The sequence below is a fragment of the Heterodontus francisci genome, chromosome 11, assembly GCF_036365525.1.
Source record: "Heterodontus francisci isolate sHetFra1 chromosome 11, sHetFra1.hap1, whole genome shotgun sequence".
Lineage (NCBI taxonomy): Eukaryota > Metazoa > Chordata > Chondrichthyes > Heterodontiformes > Heterodontidae > Heterodontus > Heterodontus francisci.
Genome location: NC_090381.1, coordinates 66835254 through 66853545, shown reverse-complemented (window position 1 = coordinate 66853545; position 18292 = coordinate 66835254). Strand labels below are relative to the sequence as shown.

The 18292-nt window shown below is 42.6% G+C and overlaps 1 protein-coding gene across 5 annotated transcripts in view; it reads right to left on the bottom strand.

Moving 5' to 3' along the window:
- The window catches only part of LOC137375294 (inactive N-acetylated-alpha-linked acidic dipeptidase-like protein 2), a 1073632-nt gene that overhangs the window by 952707 nt on the left and 102633 nt on the right, over positions 1-18292 (bottom strand). For all 5 annotated transcript variants that reach the window (XM_068042232.1, XM_068042235.1, XM_068042233.1 and 2 more), the window contains one exon: positions 2276-2356. The gene's annotated coding sequence lies outside the window, so the exon portion shown is untranslated. The remainder of the gene's footprint in view (positions 1-2275; positions 2357-18292) is intronic.

Here is an 18292-nt window from a genome sequence, read left to right as displayed (position 1 = left end):
AGATCCTCACAGCAATTATATGAAAAATTGTACAGGAATTGCTGATCTTTGTTGAACAATTAACATAAGTACATAAGAAATAAGAGCAGGAGTAGACCATATGGCCCCTCGAGCCTGCTTCACCACTCAGTAGGATCATGGCTGATCTTCTGCCTCAACTACAATTTCCTGCCTGCAGAAGTAAAATCAGCATCAGGCAGATAAAAAGAGAAAAGGAAGGGGAAAGACAATACAAACAAGTTATCTCATACACTATCTTTTTGAACTTTTAACATTCAGTTACAAAATATAACTAGCAAAGCTATAGGAACTGGTCACCTAAACACCCTCCTGGCTGGCATGGTGGTAGGTAAAAATAAAATTGGTAAAACTAATTACATTAAATCAATCATATGAAATAGTAGAATTAAGATATTAGAACTAATGAAAACATTCTATAATTGATATAAATAACTAAACAAATAGCTATTTGATGTTACAAACACATCGCCCTCGGAAATTATAGTATTCATTAATAAATTGACCCAGCTTAATTTTTGATCTTGCTCTTAACTTGTGTTAAAAAATTGCTCAGGGACAACCTCCCACAAGCAACTTGAGCAGCAAGATAGTGAACCCCACTAATTAGATCCAACCACAGATATAAATGGGCTTGATCTTTCAGCAATGCAGTTGGACCTGTCCTTAAGGAAACTAACACACAGACAGCAGGCGGGACTGTGGAGTATCTAATTTAGGCTCTATGTGTAATTAATTAACTTGTTGGGCAAAAATTGGACTGAATCACTTCAAAGATGTTTCGCCAAGTTGATACAAAAATATAGCATAAAAACATACTTAGCATTTGTACCTTAGAGTTTAAAAAAAGATATCGTGTGCATCCTGGTACTCAAACGATGGCTGCTGTGTTTGGAAGATGTAACAATTTTTCCCTTGCACAGACATGTAAAGTATGCACTTTGGAAAAAAAACCTTGATTTGCAGCAATTAACTTGTACTTTAGTGTTACCATGTCTAAATGCTATTTGACACTTCTGATTGCAACTAAATCGGTCTACATGGGTACACCGTGTGCCTGGTTCCAGCAATTATAGAGTCAAAGAGCGATACAGCACTGAAACAGGCCCACCGAGTCTGTGCCGACCATCAACCACCCATTTATACTAATCCTACATTAATCCCATATTCCCTACCATATCCCCACCTTCCCTCAATTCTCCTACCATCTACCTACACTAGGGGCAATTTACAATGGCCAATTTACCTATCAACCTGCAAGTCTTTGGCTGTGGAAGGAAACTGGAGCATCTAGCGGAAACCCACGCGGTTACAGGGAGAACTTGCAAACTCCGCACAGGCAGTACCCAGAACCGAGCCCGGGTTGCTGGAGCTGTAAGGCTGTGGTGCTAACCACTGTGCCACTGTGCCGCCCCCTACGAACTAGTTATTATGAACTAGTTACATTAATTAATATATTACAAATTATTATTAGCACATCAGAGAATGGACACCACGGGACCGATTTGCTTCTGAATAATGCTCCATTTGCTACAGTTTCTATTCGCAGTTGATACACATTTCCTGGGAACCCCAGCATGAGTGAGAAGCTCTTGCTTGAAGCAAGCATGACCATATAAACTGGATGTAAGTGGCAGGGTAGTAACAGAATAATATCATCCATGTCGACTGCTGGGCTGAATGCTGGGCAGATGCCCTGGGTAACAGAACGCCCATGGCAAGCACTGCTAGGCTGCCCCTTCAGAACAGAACAGGAGGAAACGTCAACTTCCTGCGACCTTAGCTAAGTTTTAATAAAATTATATATTACAGCAGTTTACCTTTGGAAGGCCATTCACTGCTGTAGCGAGCAAGTCAAAAGTTTAGAGGTTGTGCTGCTACTGCCCTTTACAGCCTGCAGCAGCACACAGCTTCCCGACTCCTTATGTGAGCCAGTGAGCATTTCCAAGTTGCAGTCCTGCCCAGCATTCACCCAACACATGAGCTTATCGCAGAAATACTGACAGGCTCAGCTACGTTCGGGTTGAAGCCATGCAAAATGCACACCACCTGACTTACACTAACCTGAGAGCGTGAGGAGGAAAATTGGCATTACATTTACTAATTTTCATTCCTGCTAACCACCAACATTTTAAGCTTATCGTCAGTGGTTTAACTTGTGTGTTAGCATTTCACAAAACAGTCCTCAAATGCACGTGTATGGTCTCTTTTATCTGTATGCAAAAATGCAACATCTGATAAATTGGAAAGAACTTACATTTATATTGCGCCTTTCACATCCTTAGGATCTCCCAAAGTGCTTCGCATTCAATGAATTACTGTTGAAGTGTAGTCACCACTGTAATGTAGGCAAATGCAACAGTCAATTTGTGCACAGCAAGGTCCCACAAAAAGCAATGAGATAAATCACAAAGTAATCTGTTTTTGGTGCTGTTAGTTGAGGGAAAGATTTTGGACAGGATACCGATCGGATACCCTGTTCCTCTGTGAATATTGGATCTTTTGTATACGGGAGGACAGGTGGACTGCAGTTTAATGTCTCAGTCAAAAGACAACACGTCTAACAGTGCAGCACTCCCTCAATACTGTAATACATCAGCCGAGATAACGTTTCTAGAATCTGGCTTCAACCTGTAACTTTCTGGCACAGAGGTGAAAGTTCTCCCACTGAGCCAACGCTAACTAGCTTACAGTTTTGTGTTGACTCAAAATGAATAATCCATCGAAAAATCTGCTTCTGTATTTCTTCCTTCTGAAAGGTCATATTATAATTCCCAACATAAAATTCCTTTTAAAAAATCATCTTTTTTTTTACTCTCTATAATTAAAAAGAGCTGGGATGATACCACTGGCAAGTTGGCAAACCAGTCCATGAGTAATGCTCCCAAAGAACACCAGTGACAACCAAGACGCACAATCTTTTCTCTCCTATAACCAAACTGCACACAAAGTCCCATGAATAGAAAGGAGTAAACTGACCAGCTAATCAGTTTTTTAGTGGTGTTGGTTGAGGTATAATTATTGACAAGGACATTGGAGAATAACCCTGCTCTTATCCAAATGTGTCACAGATTTCCACCTGAACAGGCAAACAGGACTCTCAGTTTAACATCTCGCCCAAAGGACAATGCAGCTCTACTGCACCAATGTGCCAGTGTAGATTATGGGCACAAATCCTGACATGGGCTTGAATCCATGACCATCTGATATAAAGTAACCAAGCTTTTATATATGGTAATGAGCCCAAATGTTCAACTAATTATGGCAGACTTGATAATAATAAAAAAATGTATTCTTCATATCTGAAAGCTCCCTGGTTATGAAATGTTTAATACATGTAGAGAAAAAGAATAATGCTACATTGGTTCACTGAGAACTCCAGGAAGGGGCACAATTCATCGGCAGGCCTTCTGAAACAAAAATTACAGTGCAGCACACAAACTTTTAACAGGTCTCCTTTTCCAAAGTTCCATGTGTAAGGTCGTTCCTACCCAACTCATTCTCATATTTGTCAATGTTCGTGATATTATAGTCTTGTCCTTTTGAGTCTTTACTGAATAATCTTTGTAAGCCCAAGTTGTGATCACATATTAAACGGTTAGCATTTTATGAGTTCATTGTACTCCTTGAGTACCAGAGATAAATCACAAATTTTCTTTTCCAAAATAGGCAACAAAATACAAGGCATGAAAAAAGCTACCTTTGCTTTTTTTATATATAGAAATGGGATTCTGGGAGAAACCAGTAAGAGACACTCACTTTACAACTCATTCAAACCATTAGACCAGGCCTGAAGTACGGCGAACAGTTCTGGACCCCACACCTTAGAAAGGATATACTGACCTTGGAGGGAGTGCAGCATAGACTTACCAGAATGATACCTGGACTCCAAGGGTTAAGCTAGGAGGAGGGATTAAAAAAAACTTGGGTTGTATTCCCTGGAATTTAGAATGTTAAGGGGTGGTTTGATCAAAGTTTTCAAGTAGATAGAAACTATTTCCACTAGCTGGGGAGTCTAGGACTAGGAAGCATAGTCTAAAAATTAGAGCCAGACCTTTCAGATGTCGGGACCGATTTCCTTGTGGGGCGATTTTCTAGTGCTGTTGGAAAGGATTTAAACTAACTTGCAGAGGTGTGGGAATCAGGATGTAATATCAGAAAGGAATACCAAGGTGCACGGAATAAGAGAGACTGATAGCACTAGAATAGGAAACAGTACGTTATTAGGTGGGTTCAGAGTAAGGGGGAAAGTAATAAAGTCTAAATTAGGGTTATAGTACATGTAGATGAATGCGCGAAGTATGATAAATAAGATTGGTAAATTACAGGCGCAGATTGACGTGGAAATATCATATTGTGGCGATAACAGAGACCTGGCTCAAAGAAGGGTAAGACTGGGTATTTAATATTCCTGGATAAAAGGTGTTCAGGAAAGATAGGAAAGGGGGTGGGGCGGGTGGCAGTACTGATTAATGTGAACATTGCAGTGCTGGAAAGTGAGGCTGTCTCAGAGAGGTCAGGGACAGAATCTATTTGGCTGGAGCAAAGGAACAAAAATGGTGCAATTGCATTGCTCTCTGTAGTCAGGCCACCAACTAGTGGAAAAGATGTAGAGGAACAAATTTGCAAGGAAATTACAGAGAGGTGCAAGAAAAGTGGTTATGATGAGGTCTTTAATTATCCAAATATAGACTAGGATATTAGTAGTGTAAAGGGCATAGAGGAGCAAGAGTTCCAAGAGTGTTCAGGAAAATTTGCTACAACAGTATGTTTCCAGTCCAACAACAAAGGAGGCACTTTAGACCTGGTTGTTGAGAATGAGGTGGGCCAAGTGGATCAAGTGTCAATAAGGGAACATTTAGGGAACAGTGATCATTGTATCATAAGGTTTAAGTTGGCTATGGAAAAGGACAAGGTACAATCCAGAGTTAGAATAATTAACTGGGGGAAGGCCAACTTCAATGGGGCAAGAATGGATCTGGTCCAGATAAATTGGAATTAAAGGTTGGCAGGCAAAATGGTAACTGAACAATGGGCTGCCTTTAAAGAAGAGATAGTTTGGACACAGTCACGGTAGATTCCCACGAAGGAGAAAGGTCGGGCAAACAAATCCAGAGGTCCATGGATGATGAAAGAGAGTAGAGACGAAGATGAAGAAGAAAAAAGTGTGCTTCTGACAGATGTCAGAAAAAAAAGTGTGCTTATGACAGATAATACAACTGAGAACTAGGTCGAATACAGAAGGTTCAGAGGGGAAGTGAAAAAGCAGATAAGAAAAGCAAAGAGAGAGTATGAAAAGAGACTGGCAGCTAACATAAAAGGGAATCCAAAAATCTGCTATAGGCATATAAATAGCAAAAAGGTGGTAAAAGGAGAAGTGGAGCCGATTAGGGACCAAAAAGGGGATTTACGCATGGAGGCAGGAGGCATAACTGAGGTATTAAATACTTTGCATCTGTCTTTACCAAGGAAGATGATGCTGCACAGATCATGATGAAAGAGGAGGTAATTCAGACACTTGAAGGGTTTAAAATTGATAAGGAGGAGGTATTAGATAGGCTGTCTATACCTAAAGTTGATAAGGCACCAGGACCAAATGAAATTCATCCAAGGATACTGAGGGAAGTGAGAGTGGAAATTGTAGAGGCACTGGTTAGAATTGTCCAATCTTCCTTAGACTCAGGGGTGCTTCCAGAGAACTGAAGAATTGCAGACATTATACCCTTGTTCAATAAAGGGTGTAAAAATAAGCCCAGCAACAACAAGCTAGTCAGTTTAACCTCTGTGGTGAGGAAGCTCTTTGAAATGATAATTTGGGACAAAATTAATAGTCACTTGGGCAAATGCAGGTTAATTGAGGAAAGCCAACTCAGATTTGTTAAGGGCAAATCATGTTTAACTATCTTGCTTTGAGTTTATTGATGAGGTAACAGAGAGTGTTGATGAGGGTAATGCTGTTGATGGGGTGTACATGGACTGCCAAAAGGCAATTGATAAAGTGACGCACAACAGATTTGTGAGCAAAGTTATAGCTCATGGAATAAAAGGGACAGTAGAAACATGGATATGAAATTGGCTGAGTAACAGGAAACAGAGAGTAGTGGTTAATGGATGTTTTTCAGACTGGAAGAAGGTTTGTAGTGGAATTCCCCAGGGGTTGATGTTAGGAGCCTTGCTCTTCCTGATATAGAAGAAGAAAAAGTCATTGATAGGCGTAGTCTATAGGCCACCAAATAATAACATCACATTGGGGCGGGCAATAAACAAAGAAATAACTAATGCCTGTAAAAATGGTACGGCAATTATCATGGGGGATTTTAATCTACATATAGATTGGTCGAACCAGCTCAGTCAGGGTAGCCTTGAGGAGGAGTTCGTTGAGTGTATCCGTGATAGTTTTCTTGAACAGTATGTAATGGAACCGACGAGGGAGCGAGCTATCCTAGATCTAGTCCTGTGTAATGAGACAGGAATAATTAATGACCTCATAGTTAGGGATCCTCTTGGAAGGAGTGATCACAGTATGGTTGAATTTAGAATACAGATGGAGAGTGTGAAGATAAAATCCAATACCAGGGTCCTGTGCTTGAACAAGGGGGACTACAATAGAATGAGGGAGGACTTGGCTCGAGTAGATTGGAAACAAAGATTTTATGGTGGGACAGTTGACGAGCAGTGGAGGACTTTCAAAGCAATTTTTCAAAGTGCTCAGCAAAAGTATATTCCAGTGAAAAGGAAGGACTGGAAGAAAAGGGGTAATCTACCATGGGTGTCTAAGGAAATAAGGGAGGCTATCAAATTGAAAAAGAAGGCATACAAAGTGGCCAAAAACAGCATGAAACTAGAAGATTGGGAAAACTTTAAAAGTCAACAGACAGCCACAAAAAGGGCTATAAAGAAAAGTAAGATAGAACATGAGAAAAAACTAGCACAGAATATAAAGACAGATAGCAAAAGTTTCTATAAATATATAAAACGAAAAACAGTGGCTAAAGTAAACATTGGTCCTTTAGAGGATGAGAAGGGGAATTTAGTTATGGGATATGATGAAATGGCCGAGGCATTGAACAGGTATTTTGTATCGATCTTCACAGTGGAGGACATTAATAACATGCCAGTAATTGACAAAGAGACGAACGTAGGTGAGGACCTGGAAACAATCATTATTACAGAAGAGGTAGTGTTGGGCAAGCTAATGGAGCTAAGGATTGATAAGTCTCCTGGCCCTGATGGAATGCATCCTAGGGTACTAAAAGAGATGGCGGGAGAGATAGCAGGTGCACTGGTGATAATTTTCCAAAATTCACCGGACTCTGGGGTAGTCCCAGCAGATTGGAAAACAGCAGATGTGATGCCACTGTTTAAAAAGGGAGGTAGACAAAGGATGGGGAATTATAGACCGGTTAGCTTAACCTCTGTAGTGGGGAAGATGCTTGAGTCTATTATCAAGGAAGAAATAGCAGGGCATCTCGATAGAAAGTGTCCCGTTGGGCAGACGCAGCATGGGTTCATGAAGGGCAGGTCATGCTTGACAAATCTTTTGGAATTCTATGATGACATTACGAGCAAGGTGGACAATGGGGACCCAGTGGATGTGGTGTACCTAGATTTCCAAAAAGCCTTCGACAAGGTGCCGCACAAGAGGCTGCTGTATAAAATAAGGATGCATGGCGTTAGGGGTAAAGTATTAGCATGGATAGAGGATTGGTTGACTGACAGGAAGCAGAGAGTGGGGATAAATGAGTGCTATTCTGGTTGGCAATCAGTCACTAGTGGTGTGCCTCAGGGATCGGTGTTGGGTCCGCAATTATTTACAATTTATATAGATGATTTGGAGTTGGGGACCACTTGTGGGGTGTCAAAGTTTGCAGATGACACTAAGATGAGTGGCAGAGCAAAGTGTGCAGATGACTGTGAAACTTTGCAGAGGAACATAGATACATTGAGTGAGTGGGCAAAGGACTGGCAGATGGAATACAATGTTAATAAATGTGAAGTCATTCATTTCGGTAGGAGTAACAGTAAAAAGGATTATTACTTGAATGGTAAAAAGTTGCAGCATGCTGCTATGCAGAGGGACCTGGGTGTCCTTGTGCATGAATCGCAGAAGGTTGGTCTGCAGGTACAGCAAGTAATTAGGAAGGCAAATGGAATTTTGTCCTTCATTGCTAAAGGGATTAAGTTTAAAAGCAGAGAGGTTATGTTGCAGCTGTATAAGGTACTGGTGAGGTTGCACCTGGAGTACTGTGTGCAGTTTTGGTCTCCTTACTTGAGAAAGGATGTACTGGCACTGGAGAGGGTGCAGAGGAGGTTCACTAGGTTGATTCCGGAGTTGAGGGGGTTGGCTTATGAGGAGACACTGAGTAGATTGGGATTATATTCATTGGAATTCAGAAGAATGAGGGGGGATCTTATAGAAACATATAAAATCATGAAGGGAATAGATAAGATACAAGTGAAGAGTATGTTTCCACTGGCAGGTGAAGCTAGGACAAGAGGGCATAGCCTCAACATTAGAGGGAGCAGATTTAGGACTGAATTAAGAAGAAACTTCTTCACCCAGAGGGTTGTTAATCTATGGAATTCCTTGCCCAGTGAAGTAGTTGACGCTTCTTCAGTAAACATTTTTAAAGCTAAGGTAAATATCTTTTTGAATAATAAAGGAATTAAGGGATACGGTGAGAATGCGGGTAAGTGGATCTGAGTCCACGAAAAGATCAGCCATGATCTTATTGAATGGCGGAGCAGGCTCGAAGGGCCGGACGGCCTACTCCTGCTCCTACTTCTTATGATCTTATGATCAAAACTGCCACACTTTAGGAAAGATATGAAAGCATTAGAGAGAGTGCAGACAAGGTTCACAAGAATGGTTCCAGGGATGAGGAACTTCAGTTACGTGGATAGGCTGGTGAATTTGGAACTGTTTTCCTTGGAAAAGAGACGGTTGAGAGATTTGAAAGAGGTGTTCAAAATCATTAGGGGTTGGGACAGAGTAGATAGGGAAAAAACTGTTCCCATTGGTGGAAGAATCAAGAACATGAGGGCGCAGATTTAAGATCATTGGCAAAAGAAGCAATGGCGACATGGGGAAAAACCTTTTCACGTAGCGAGTGGTTAGGATTTGGAATGCACTACCTGAGAGTGCGGTAGAAGCAGGTTCAATAGAGGCATTCAAGGGGGAATTGGATTATTATCTGAAAAGAAAGAATGTGCAGGGCTTGGGGGAGAAGGTGGAGGAGTGGCACTAGGGGAATTGCTCCTTTGGAAAGCCAGCACAGACATGACAGGCCGAATGGTCTCCTTCTGTGCTGTGACAATTCTGTGATTCTGTGAGTGAAATTAGGAAACACTTCTTCATACAAAGGCTGGGAGAAGCTTGGAACTCTCCCACAAATGGCAACTGATGCTAGAACAATTAATTTTAAAACTGAGATTGTAAGATTTTTCTTAGCCAAAGGTATTAAGAGATATGGGGCAATGGTAGGTATATGGAGTTACGTCATTAATCAGCCATTATCTCATCAAATGGGGGAACAAGCTCGAGAGGCTAAATGACCTACTCCTGTTCCTAAGTTTATAATATTTTCAGCTACAGTAACAGTAATCTTGTAAAATTAAATGTTTCTCATAGATTAGTTAAAAAATTCCTCAAGCAAATTAGAAGATTTTTTTAAAACAGTAAGCATTAACATTTGATGTACTGATTGCTCATTTTTATGAATTTCTGTACATTTTATTTTGTACAACCTTAATAGAATATAATCCATACAAAAATTCATTCACTTGCTTTAATAAAACTCTCAAATGAATAAGTAATACAACTAAGATTTGAGTAAATTATTTTATTGTAAAATATCACAATACATGTTGCCTTTGTGAATATTTGGTAATGGGAACGTATTCATGCATTGTGTTCTACAAAATCTGTTCAGTACAAACAAATGGATTAAGTAGAGAGGATTTCCTAAGATTACATTTGGTTGCCTCAACTTTTAAGCTCCAGATATACTGCAGCTATCTTGCGTTTGTACTTAAGTGTACAAATAGGTAGAACAGAATTATACTGCCAACTGCACCTTACTGAAGGTCACATGAAGGTCAGCCACAACTGTGTGCACAGTCAGATGTATATTGCAGAATTCTGTTCTCCAACAGACTAATTATTAATATTTGAAAAGGGCAGGCGGAAGTTTTGCCCCTCATCGGCATTAAAGGATTCCACACAATTTTTAAACATTCAAGCAGTCTACTATACTGTCTGGGCAGTTTTATACTGTAGTGGATTATATAGTACTTTGTACAAACTAAGATCAGTGTGAGATGTCCTTCTGGAATGAGCGCTTTAGTGCACTCCAAAGTCAGATCCGTAGAAGACTACTACTGTTCTTATGCTGATGGACTCCAAAATCATTTTATACCATTTGGCTTTGTAACTGCATCATTAAACAGACATAAAGCTATTGTTGCAATCGGATAATGAAGCCTGTGGCCTCCATGAATAAAGAATCAGTTGGACATTAAGCCTTGTGACATTTTCATCAATTACCACATTGGCTGGGATTTTATCCAGGCGACAGGGTCTCAACCACTAACAAAAGCGCAGTCGAGAGCCCTGTGTCACCTCCTCTGGGAAAGGCCTGATGGATCAAGTGCGAGTTAGGCACTTAAGAGAAACAGCGGCAGGCCTTCTCTGGCATCAAGGACCCCAGCAGCAGAAGTCACGACTGATGAGAGCTGTCAGCCAATAAGAGGCCGGCAGCTTTTTAACTGAGCAGTACCACTGCAGAAACATTGGCTGCAGCCAATAGAGAACTCACCCAAGGCCTGGAACCAGGCCACACGTAAGTCAGGGGGGAAGGGGTTTCGTGGAGTGGGGGTCACAGGGGAGGAGGTGGGTGTAGGGGGCCGGCAGCAAGGGCAGGGGGGGGGCAGCTCTCAGCGGCATCCACCCACTTCCCTATGCCAGGTTCTTCATTCAAGCACTAAGTGCCTTTTAATGAGGGGCCCTCCCTCCGGAGCCAGCATGCAACCCGCACGGGTTTGTTTGTTGCGCTCCTCATGCGGCGACAGGTCCACCCGCCGCTCTGCTAATTCCGGTGGCGGCGGAAGCAGGCGCTTAATTGGGCATTAATTGCCTACTTAGGGGCCTCAATTGGCAGAAGGGTGGGAAGGCCATTCACAGGACTTCCCGCCCCAGACTTAATTTAGTGGGGTGGCAGGATCCTCCCCTGCCCAATTATATGCTCTTCCCGCCTCCGCATAAAATTCCCCCCCCCCCCCCATTAATGTGCATGCAAATAAAAAATATTTTTGTGAAAAACACTTTCACTAAAGCACTGCCTTTTTAAAAGGAGAAAATGCCGTCACTGTGGTCTTGAGTGAGGAGATGGTGGCATTGTGGTAATGTCACTGAACTAGTAATCCAGAGGCCCAGACAGGTTCAAATCCCACCTTGGAAGCTGCTGAAAATCAATTCAATTAATTAATAAAAATCTGGAATTGAAAGCTGGTCTCAGTAACGGTGTCATGAAACTATCGATTGAAGGATAAATATTGGCAAGTGTACCAGTGACAACTCCCCTGCTCTTCTTCAAAATAATGCCATAGGATCTTTTACGTCCACTGGGGTCTCGGTTTAATATCTCATCTGAAAGATGGCACCTCCAGCTGCGCAGCACTCCCTCAGTACTACAGTGGAGTGTCAGCTTTGATTTTGTGCTCAAGTCCTGGGCGGGAGAATGGTGGCAGGAAAGGTGGGGTGGGTGGACGCAGGGCGTCATGTGGTAAAACCTCCTCGAATATGTTCAACCACAGTTGGCAACCCAAATGTGGCCTGAGGCTTTTCTAAGCTAACGCTAACTGAATGCTTACTTTTATCATCTTCAAGTATTATAATCCACTTTCAAACATGTTTAATAAATAGTGCTTGTTTTTAATTAAATGCAACTGAGAATAATCTACAAAAGACTTCCGGCAATAGTAGTGAAGACTTGGGCTCCAGAACTAGCTGCACCCCTAGCCAAGCTCTTCCAGTACAGCTACAACATTGGCATCTACCCTGCAATGTGGATAATTGCCCAGGTATGTCCTGTCCACAAAAAGCAGGACAAATCCGACCCGGCCAATTACTGCCCTATTAGTCTACTCTCGATCATCAGCAAAGTGATGGAAGGGGTCGTCAACAGTGCTATCAAGCAGCACTTGCTCAGCAATAACCTGCTCACTGACGCTAAGTTTGGATTCCACTAGGGCCGCACAGCACCTAACTTCATTACTGCCTTGGTCCAAACATGGACAAAAGAGCTGAACTCAAGAGGTAAGGTGAGACTAACTGCCCTTGATATCAAGGCAGCATTTGGTCGAGTATGGCATCAAGGAGCCCTAGCAAAACTGGAATTAGGGGGAAAACTCTCCGCTGGTTGAAGTCACACCTGGCACAAAGGAAGGTGATTGTGGTTGTTGGAGGTCAATCATCTCAGTCCCAGGACATCACTGCAGGAGTTCCTCAGGGTAGTGTCCTAGGCTCAACCCCATCTTCAGCTGCTTCATCAATGACCTTCCGTCCATCATAAGGTCAGAAGTGGGGATGTTCGCTGATGATTGCACAATGTTCAGTACCATTCGTGAATCCTTACATAATGAAGCAGCCGTGTCCAGATGCAGCAAGACCCATACAACATCCAGGCTTGGGCTGATAAGTGGCAAGCAACATTTGCGCCACACAAGTGCCAGGCAACGACCATCTCAAACAAGAGAGAATTTAACCATCTCCCCTTGAAGTTCAATGGCATTACCATCACTGAATCCCCCACCATTAACATCCTGGGGTTTACCATTGACCAGAAACTGAACTGGACCAGCCACATAAACATTGTGGCTACAACAGCAGGTCAGAGGCTGGGACTTCTGCGACACGTAACTCACCTCCTGACTTCCCAATGCCTGTCCACCAACTACAAGGCACAAGTCAGGCGTTCTCTCCACTTGCCTGGATGAGTGCAGCTCCAACAACACTCAAGAAGTTCGACACCATCCAGGACATGCAGCCCACTTGATTGGCACCCCATCCACCACCTTCAACATTCACTCCCTTCACCACTAACACATAGTGGCAGCAGTATGTACCATCTACAAGATGCACTGCATCAACTCATCAAGGCTCCATGACAGCATCTTCCAAACCCGCGACCTCTACCACCTAGAAGAACAAGAACAACAGGTGCATGGGAGCACCACCACCTGCAAGATCCCCTCAAAGTCACACACCATCTGACTCGGAACTATATCCCCATTCCTTTACTGCCGATGGGTCAAAATCCTGGAACTCCCTTCCTAACAGCATTGTTGGTGTACCTACACCCCAAGGACTGCAGCGCTTCAAGAAGGCAGCTCACCATCACCTTCTCAAGGGCAATTAGGGATGGGCAATAAATGCTGGCCTAGCCAGCGATGCCCACATCCCATGACAAATAAAAAAATACATAATGCGATAACCCACCTACTTCGAAATATTTTTGAAAATGAAGTCTTGACAACTTTAAGTAAAAACAAGGACAAAAATATTCACTAAATGTGTATATATTTAAGTGAGCTGCTTTATGTTTTTTATTTTTTTTAATTGCTTGGCAGGAAGAAAAATATTAGATCAATGTAATTAATTACTTTAATTGTGGTACCTACCTCCTTTAATGAGAACTAGAGAATAAATATTTCAGGTATTGCAGGTATACACATTATAGCTATCGGGCATCATTTTCAGGGCTGGACAAATTCACGAGGCAGGATTTTCCCCACGGGCTTCAGGACATAATGCCAAATGAGGGTCAGAAGCCCGTCCTTGTGGGGAACAGTCATCCGGCTGTGATTTCCCCCCAAATTCGCCAATTTGTGACCAGCTGGCATGCTCGCCATCCAATTAAGGACAGCGGGCGGGATCCAATAGGAGGCCCTCCAGCATTGAAGAAGCAGCAGGCTGCCTGTTCAGGTAAGAGGGTGCTGCCATTTTGCGATGCCTTCTCTCTGACTTTTTAAAGTTTTAAATAAAAAATTGAATTAGCAGCGGGGCCATCATTGTCGAGGACTAATCCCTCCAAAGGGAGCAGCCAGGCAGCTACACCAAATATATACACATTTAGTGAATATCTTTGTCCTTGTTTTTACTTAAAGTTGTCAAGACTTCATTTTCAAAATAATTTCTAAGTAGGTGGATTATCGCATTATGTATTATTTTTATTCGTCATGGGATGTGGATATCGCTGGCTAGGCCAGCATTTATTGCCCATCCCTAATTGCCCTTGAGAAGGTGATGGTGAGCTGCCTTCTTGAAGCGCTGCAGTCCTTGGGGTGTAGGTACACCCACAGTGCTGTTAGGAAGGGAGTTCCAGGATTTTGACCCAACGACAGTGAAGGAATGGTGATCAAGCCTGCCCGGAGCGCTGGCCCGCCTGGTCTGCCGCAGGGAAGCTGCCTCCAGGCAGCTACAGTGTTGCGCCACGCCTCCAGGTGCCTAGAGGCCAAGTGGAAAATTCCAATCAGCCTCTGACAATAGGCCTTAATAGGCCTTTAAACAGGCTTAAATGGCCACCTGCTGCTTCCAGGCGGGTAGCCCTGTCGCCCCCCCATTCTGCCTCCAGGTTAATGGCCCAGGGGCGGGATGGTGCCGAGGAGCCGACACACCAGCCGACAGCATGAAATTCCGTGCCTGCCTGTCTCTGTGCTCGCCCCCATCGGGGCCTAAATATTCAGCCCACGATATGCTAAACAAAAGTCGACAGTACAAATTTAAATCTACAGTTCACATTTTTATAGATCAATGCTGGATTACTAAAACTCCCATCATATCCAAATTACATGTTATTACTTTCATAGAAAATTCATCAAAAGTCTTGAATTGCAATACTGCTATCCATTAACAGCAATATGATTTCAGTTAGCGGATAATAAATGAGACCGCTACCACCTTCAACTGCAGTGCTATTAGCCCATTTTCACAGGAGAGCAAAATTTATTCAGGGATGCAAACTGAACATTTTGCTCAGTGTTTTGTCCCTGAAGTAGCATGTGCACTGGACAGTTGAAGTACGGTACAACCAATGCATTGTTTAATTGGCAGTGGGGTTTCAAATTAGGTCATTTACATCAAGCAGGTTAAGAATACCTTCAAGAGCCAAATATTTTTAAAGGCACAGATAAAGCAAAGTGAAATGCAGACAAATTTTTTTTTGCAAACTCAGTCCTAAAGAAAATTACCCAATGCTAAAGCTGATAATACAGCTGCGAAGTAAGAAGAAAAACTTGCAACTCAGTCTTTGTGTGTAGATTGTTTTATTTAAATGAGATCAGCTCCAAATTGCAACACGTTGTCCTGAAATGAAAATACATATAAACAGTTAATATTTTTCTTCATATGACTGTAAATGGTATATGTTTATGACACTCTGGCCGGAATTTTACTCCACGCCAGCAAGCCAGATAGTGGCGGGGGGTGGGGGATGGCATAAAATAGAGCAGGAGGCTCCAGAAGACCTTCCCGACCCACTACTGCCTCTGCCCCACTTTATGTCGGGTTGGGGGGTGGGTGGGGGAGCGAAAAACGGGCCACCCACCCCAGGCCAATCAAGGGAATGTGGGACACAGTGTAGCAAACCAGGTGATCACCTGAAGCTGAAAGAATGACATTTGCTGGCAGCTTGTCTTCGAAAAATGTCTTTTAAAAAATATAAATTCAGATCTCCAAAGAAAATTATCATTCAACAAAACACACTGGTGTAACAATAGCAAGAAACAAATGTCTGAAATAAAGAATCAAGAAAGTAATTCCGGTTTCACGACAAATCTAAGTGAAGGAACAAGTATCGAAATGCAGGATTCAAATGTTCAAGGCACAGAAGGCAAAATAAATCATTGAAGTAGTGATAAAGTGACAGTAAGCTTTAAAATCCTGCAAATTGTTGGAAGATGCAATGACCTACAGAGGGAAGGAGTCCCAAATTTTGAAGGACTGAAATAAGTGAATGAAAGGATGGGGAAACGAGATAGATTAAAAAGAGACAGTGAGAGAGGAAAGAGATAAGAAAGGAAGGTGAGAGAGAAGGAAGGAGAGAGAGATATGAAAGATGAGAGAGATGGAGAAAGGAAGGAGAGAGAAGGAAAGAGAAAAGGAATGAGTGAAAGGACTGACAGAAGGAAGCAGTGGTGAAAGAAAGAAAGGAGGAGAATGTTAGGAGGAAAGAAAAGCTAAACAGATGGAAGAAAAACAAGAGGGTATTCAGACAGTGCCAAGTGCACAGTCCAACACGAGGGAAGGTCATAGCCATCAAATTACATTTTAAATTGAGCCTGCAGGGTTGACTTTGGTGCTCTGAAATCTGGCCTGCAATATAAATTGTCTGTTACGCATTGCATCATTTCTTTAAATATCTGTTCCATCTACAAAGATCTGCAATAAGCACTGGTCATGGATCAAGACTCTGCATTAATGGCACCTACAGAGAAGGCACTGATCTGAACTATTTCAGGTTAATACACCGGTCAATTATGGTGTAATTTATTTCAGGTGGGAGTTCTTTTCTCCTGAAGGTTTTCCACTTCTGGAATCACCAGTCCATGATTTTACACCCATTCATTTTAATGGGCAGAAAAATCACAGGCTGGTGGGTGCAGAGGTACAGTTATGCTGCCGCCTGTCATTCTCCCATTTATGGCACCATTACATAACTAGGGTGATAAAGCTGTTTACAGGGATGTTACAGCCAAGCACAATTCTGTCCTTTTCGAGCAAGGGTTTGCTGAATTAAGAGCAGGAATCCCTCCTCAATCTAAGGGGGCTGAATCAAATGGGTGCACCCCTACTGCTATCAAGATGGGGAAAAAGTTAATTAAAAATTACTTGGAAAACTTGCACCCTTATTTTCACTTCACAGACAACATGAGATCAACAGTGGTTCATCAATTCTGTGTTATCTAGAGGTGACAACTTGTAAATTATACAAAACACTATAAACTTTGATGATGTGACTTGTGATTCTAACTAACATTCTCACTTGACACAAACTCTTGCAGAAAGCAAGTCTCTGTAGAATTGACGCAACCAAATAATTAAAGTATGTGCACAATTTAAAAGTGCTTTAAGTTTTCACTTAATCAACTTAAATATTTGCTAAACACTTTGGTCTTAATCTACAATCACAAATGTTGTCGTAAGTATATCTGCTCTCTCAGCCCCTCCTACAAAGACTTCTTAACGCACAGCTGTACTCTTGAGATATTATGGTTGTAGGTCTTTAAAGTTCCTACCTTTATCCACGATGAAAGGGATAAATGCAATAAAAATATTTGAACCACATTTACAAAGTTTGTTTGCATTCTTTTCAATAAAAATAATTTTCGCTTGCCTCTTATTTTTCTTTTGTAAGGACCTATCCAGAGGTATTTTTAAATATATACAACTGGAAACAGCTGATCTGGTCCCAGCATATTTTCTTTTATGTTCTTAAGCTTTATGCACACACCCCTACCTTCCCTCCTCACCAACACATGCGTTTCAAATACATGCTTCCCTTGCAGCATCACTGAAGGGTAAAAATGCTGAACAAGAATTTAAGATAACAAAGAAATACTCCAGGGAAGTTTAAAAAAGTGTTATTGATTTATGATAAAAGATTTTCAGAAAACCAAGATGGTATTCACTAGAACTTAAGCTAGCTAAAAAAAACAAAGCTTATGGGCTGAATTTTACCCTCGTCGGACAGGAGCCGTCCACCGACCGAAAAGCTGGTGGCGATTCCGCCTCCACCTGACCTGGGTATTCAGTCCGGATTTTACAGTCCCCAGGCCTTTAATAGGTCTGAGGTGGGACTTTCACCTCATTGAGGCAGGAAGACCTGCCTAATGGAGCTGCCGGCCAATCAGTGGGCCGGCAGCTCTTAGTCCCAGCAGCGCCACCAGGAGCAGTGGCCACTGCTGGGACTGCAGCCCAGCTTCCCGAAGAAGAGGAAGGACGGCCCCAGGAGAAGGTATGTTTTAAGGCCTCGCCGGGGGTGATCGGTTGGGCCCCAGGAAGGCAAGGGTGGTCAATTGGGAGGCGAGGAGCATGATGGACATTGGGGGTGGTTGGCGCATCGGGGTGGCCCTCCACTGGGGGAATGTGCCTGACCAGGACTGTCAAATGGCCACTTAAGGGCCTTGACTAGCCTGGGGCGGGCAGGCGGGCCGTTTCCCACTGCCACCACCCCGCTTAAAATGGCGGCACAGTGGGTTGGGAAGGGTTTTCCAA